The following is a 6064-nucleotide window of genomic DNA, read 5'->3' as shown; positions in this document are numbered from 1 at the left end:
CTAAGAGGAGGCAGAGGAAAAACTATCCAAAGAGGCATCCCCCCACACCTTGAGGTTGGAACATGTGCACAAACACCTGGTCGGTTGTCCTGCATGAGAAAGGCTGACTGGGGACGCAATCTACGCGCAGATGGGGGACGAAAGTAACGAGGAGGGAACTCCCTCCTCTCCGAGCCTCCGCTCTTGGGCTTGCCCTCAGAAGCATCTCAGTCACTCCAGATGACACTCTCCGCTAATGTGAGGCAGGAGCACTGATTATTTGGCCATCTTGGGTAAAAATCTCAGTGGGATAGATCCCCATTACCGGCTCCATACATGCTAGCCTTCTTAGTAGTGATACAACTGTGTTCTGATGCCCTATTACCAACTGTTGTTTGACTTGCCGAAGCCTTGCCTACAGGGAAAGAACAGTGCCTGCTCTGTCCCATACCTGTGCCATCATCATCCTTCTAACCTACTCACAGAGAAAAGAAACGCTTCCTGACATGAGGTCCCACAACTTCCTGCCTGCAACCCGACATATGCAATAGATACCTCCACTCATCTTTTCCTCCTTCCCTGTGTGTATGATGGAGGATACGTCCAACCTCCCCAGAATGGCCTGATTCACATCTGTTTTTAACTTCTCAGAAATAGGCAGTCAACCACCTCAGTCCTGAATCATCTTTAACATCTTCCTTCTTGCTAGCTCCTTCTTTTCAAAATTAAGACTTGCTTCAGACCCTCCCATGTTTAAAAAAAAAAAAAAAAAATGGATCCAGACCCTCCCTCCTCGTTCAGCTGCTGTGTATTTCCCTCCTCTCTTTAATAACCAAACTGCAGCGTCCACTTCTTTACCACTCACACCCTCCTTGGATCACTCAGTCTGATTTCTGCAACTCTCAGCCTACATCTTAACTCTTCCTGCCAAGATCAGAGGCATTCTTTTTATTCCCCCAAGACTGATTGATTGATTGATTGATTGATTGATCTATTTGAGAGAGAGAGAGAGAGCAAGCAGGGGAAGAGAAGAGGGGGAGGGACAGGCAGACTCCTCACTGAGTGTGAAGCCCATGTCCCTGAGATCATGACCTGAACTGAAATCACAAGTCCAAGACTTAACCGACTGCGCCACCTAGGCACCAAGATCAGAGGCATTCTTGTTGCTACACCCAATGGGTGCTTCCCAGTCCCTTTTACACTTGGTTCACTTCTTAGCAGCATCTGACACTATCCATTACTCCTTCTTGAGACATACACTTCTCTTGGCTTCTTGGCTCAGTGGCTCTATGGATTTCCCCTCTTTATGTCACGACTTGTTCTCACTCTCCTTAGTGCAGTTGTCCCCCGACTCTTGTCCCCTTGAATGTTGGCATTCCTCAGTGTCCTGTCTAGGCTCTCTTTTCTTATTCTACCTGTGCTACCTGGGCCATTTCATCACTTCCAAGGTGCCCATGAGCAGTGCAAGACGCTGATGACTTTCGTATCTATCTCTCCAACCTACATCTCTCCCCAAGACACCAGAGTGCTAAGCCTAATTCTCAAGCTCAGCTTTTAAGGCTCAAAGCCTTGTTTACCTCCTTTTCAGAGAGGCTTTCTCTCAGAGGAAACAAAGTTGTAATTGCCATATAGTAAAGGTAACAAAGATGCTCAGAGTTGTCTTGATTGATTGCACTGATATTATTAGTGGTACTGTTAGCATAGCAATCATGGACATTTAAGTAAAAATTTTTTACTAATTTTTTAATGTGGAAGTAATTCTTAAAACAATAAATTAAAGCCCATGCTGAAAGGGGTGGGGGGGCAAAAGCAAAAGGAATATTGTGCCTGATTGCAATAATGTGCAACAATGGAACGAGTTTCCATTATTCTGTCCAGTTTAGGGGGAAAGTTTGTGTATTGCACAGCCTCAGTGTAGAGCATGCTTTTGGGCTTCAATTCAGAGGAAGAATAAAAATAAAACTCAAGGGCAATCAAATGCCATTCAAAGTCACTGAACCTCATCTCTTTTTAATTAAGGCCAGGCTCAACTTTTGACTTCCCATGTGACCCACTGACCTGGGAAAGTAGGTTGGCTTAATGAGCATTTCCTGCAAAGACAGAAGAGGCAATTATCATATGTATCAGGAAAAAAACAAAACAACCTACCATTTCAAGTGGCTTTCCTCCAAATCTTCCTCTTTAAGAACTGAATTCTCTCTCCTTACCACGCTCCTTCCCCAGTCTCTGTTCCCAAAGCTCTTGGTTTTGCTTTCTTCTCCTTGTAAATGGTGAGTAGGCACTTTAACATGCATACAACTTTGGTCAGCAGAGCTCTGCTTTGTCCTGTCTTACACGTAAATACTACTACCTGCATTACTTCGCTCTAGGTCTCAGTAAACTCTGTTTCTGAGTGTGCCTCCCATCAAGCTCCATATTTTGAGTGGGTTCTTCTGCAGTAGATCTCAGCCTCCACATCCACCCCCAATCTCTTGAACTCATCTGTCTTCCTGGGTCTCATTTCCAGGGAAACAACAAGCAGCTGCAGCCATTGCCTTGATTAAGGGTCAAGTCCCCCAGTGCCTTCTTCCCTGCCCTCTTCAGCACTTGATGATTTGGAAGTTGGGGGTCAAATTTCCTGCTTGACTGCCCTTGATGCTTAGAGAAGCTTTTTTTTTTTTTTTTTAAGATCTTATTTATTTATTTAACAGAGAGAGACAGCAAGAGAGGGAACACAAGCAAGGGGAGTGGGAGAGAGAGACGCAGGCTTCTTGCAGAGCAGAGAGCCCAACGTAGGACTCTTTTTTTTTTTTTTTAAAGATTTTATTTATTTATTTGACAGATAGAGATCACAAGTAGGCAGAGAGGCAGGCAGAGAGAGAGGGGGAAGCAGGCTCCCTGCTGAGCAGAGAGCCTGATGCGGGGCTTGATCCCAGGACCCTGAGGTCATGACCTGAGCCGAAGGCAGAGGCTTTAACCCACTGAGCCACCCAGGCGCCCCTGAAGGCAGACTCTTAATGACTGAGCCACCTAGGCACCCTTAGAGAAACTTTAAGAACACCATGGCTCTGGCCCTTCAGTACCTGTTTGACCTCTACTCTCATTGTTACTAGCTGCCTGCCCTTAGGTAGATTACCTAGCCTGTCTGTGCCCCAATTTCCTAATCTACACCAGTGGAGAAGTACTAGCACCTTCCTCCCAGGGTTACAGTCAAGATTAAATGAGATGAACCAAACAGAGCACTCATGATGCTTACTGGTCGTATCCTGCCCTCGAGGAGTGTAAGTTATCATTATCCCTTTCCTACCAAATTCTACTTTGTCATAATATTTTGCCCTCAAAACCACTGCATAAATAATACATACAATTTCTTTTGTCTGCAGTACACACACAGACAACATTATTCAACTATATACATAATAAATTGCAAAGGGGAGTATCTTGCAACATATCGAAGTCTCAGATAAAGGAAAACTCCTAATAATCTGTGCTTTAAAATGATACATCCATGGATGTTCTTGAAGCAGCTGTGTTCATTCTTGGTAATAGAAACAACTTGACCTGGGGGATGGGCGAGTCCCAACCTTAACAGTGCACATAGTAGTTTTAAGTGCCTGAGCAATTTCGATCCTGCCAATAGCACTCTGAGGGGGCACTACCGCCCCAACATTGCAGATGTAAGAACTGAGGCCTGCAAAAGTTCAGGAATTTGCAGAGAAGACACTAATCACACTAGTAGGACAGAGTCAAACTGGATGGAATCCAGATCATCTGTCGCTATGTCTTCTGATTCCCAAATGCTTCTGCTACTTGACCATGTTGAGTAATAGGCCCCACTTCACTGTAACTACTTCATTTTTTAAAAAAGATTTTATTTATTTATTTGACAGCAAGAGACAGCGAGAGAGGAAACACAAGCAGAGAGAGTGGGACAGGGAGAAGCAGGCTCCCCATTGAGCAGAGAGCCCGATGTGGGGCTCAATCCCAGGACCCAGGGATCATGACCTGACCTGAGGGCAGAAGCTTAAAGACTGAGCCACCCAGGCACCCCTCACTGTAACTACTTTAGTAACTAAAATAGATGATTTTATCTAATATTGAGAATAGTATTGGGGCAACTGGTGGCTCAGTTGGTTGAGCGTCCTACTCTGAGTTTCAGCACCCGTCCGTCATGATCTCAAAGTCTTGAGATGGAGCCCCATGTCAGGTTCTGAGCTCAGTGCAAGTCTGCTTGAGATTCTCTCCCCTCTCCCTCTCGCCCCTCCCTGCTCCCATGCTCACTCTCTAAAATAAATAAGTAAAATCTTTTTAAAAAAGAATAGTTTTGTTAATCATTGTACAGTTATTGAGTAACCCTCGGGCAGGGGTAAAGCTAAAGAAAAATAGATCTTTGCCCTTTAATAGATTATTTTGTAATAAAGGGGACATAGCTGTGAGGAAGAAAGACTCAGGAACTTTTACAAAGTAACATGCAATTTCTTATGAATCGTAAGCTGCAGGCTATTTCACATTTTAATGTTTCTGGATGACTTCAAATCAATTAGATGTCATAGCTTACTAGGTAGCATTTATTTTCTTGGTGGCACGTAAAATAACAGTGATGCATAATCGTCATCTTAGAGCCAAGAAGATATAAAATCATTAGCCATTTATTTTATAGCAATCAACAAACATTAGTCAAAAGTAAATCTTTTTTATTCATAGTTAATAAAGTTAATATCTGTTACCACAAAACTGAAGTCATCAGTATCACCATTATTGATTCCAACTATCTGGCTCAGGTTCAAGTTTGCCTCTGTCAAGAAGCAGGCACAGCAGAAGTCCCTCAGGGTTGGTTAAGACGGGAAGGCTGCACAAAGGAAGCTATCAATTAGACTAAACATTCCCCAGTGAAACATGCATATAAAATCCTCATGCAAGCAGAAACATTTGAATAAACAAAATAGTAGGTGAGTTCAGACGGAAGGGTTAAAGTTTCCGGAGACACAACTTTCAGAGAAGTCAAATGCCAAGGCTTGCCACAGAGGGGGACGTCCTAGGGGAGATGTCTTTGTGGCACAGGGACAGGAACAAAAAGAGGGTATGTGGCAAGTACTGTCACATGCAGGACATCTGTAGATCTCTAAGAGGACAGGGAGTGATAAAATTGTTATGGATACTATTTTTAAGATTTACTTATTTATTAGAGAGAGAAAGAGCACAGGTACAAGTTGGGGAGGAGCTGAGGGAAAGAATCTTCAAGAGGACTCCGCGCTGAGCTGGGAGCATTCCTGCAGGGCTCAATCTCACCAGCAATGAGATCAGGACCTGAGCTGAAATTGAGTGCACAGAAGGAGCCACCCAGGAGCTCCATAAAGTATGGGTACGGATATGGACCTGGACACCACCTTCAGTATTCAAATCCTGGCTAAGCCGCATATTGGTTTTTGATCCTAAGAAAGTCACTTATATCAGTCGCTCACTTATATTCTGAGTATCAGGTTCCTCCTTTGTAAAAAGGCTATAAAATATGTAATGTTCAGTGGTGTGAGGAGTAGAGATGATATCTGCAAAATACTTGTTGGGAAACAGGCACTCAACAAATGCTAATGAAATTGGTTAGAAGGTTTTGATTGGAAGGACACAATGAGCCAAGCCATGCTGTGGGAAATTAACGTGGAATTTGTGATTAAAACCAATTAGAGGAAAGGAAGTGGTAAGGAGAAAACTAGTTAAGATGGCTTTTCAGTCGTCTTGATGAGAGGTAATGGGGTGGAGTGGGAGACAACCCAGGAAGTGTCGCTGGAGATGCAGCAATCAGGTGTCTCTAGGACGGGGCCCACAGATCCTATGAACCTTGTCTATGCAGTACGCGGGATGTAGAGCCTTAGGGTGGAGGGCAGAAAAAGCTCCAGAGGAATCCAGAGGCTTGGAAGTCTGGTGCCCAGGTACCTGAGAGGTGAAGCCGGGGTGGATGCGGGTGGGGGAAAGTCGGGGCTGGGAAGTAGAAAGTTCTCCATCACTACTGCCTAAATCCCATAGGCAGAATCTGTGTCCAAGCCCTGGCCTGCAGACGCCGTAGAGGAGGCGGGGCCGGCGGGGGCGGGGCCTCTCCGCCGCCCCGCCC

This window comes from Mustela nigripes, chromosome 6 (assembly GCF_022355385.1).
Source record: "Mustela nigripes isolate SB6536 chromosome 6, MUSNIG.SB6536, whole genome shotgun sequence".
In the NCBI taxonomy this organism is placed as follows: Eukaryota; Metazoa; Chordata; class Mammalia; order Carnivora; family Mustelidae; genus Mustela; species Mustela nigripes.
Note: the sequence above shows the minus strand (reverse complement) of the source record.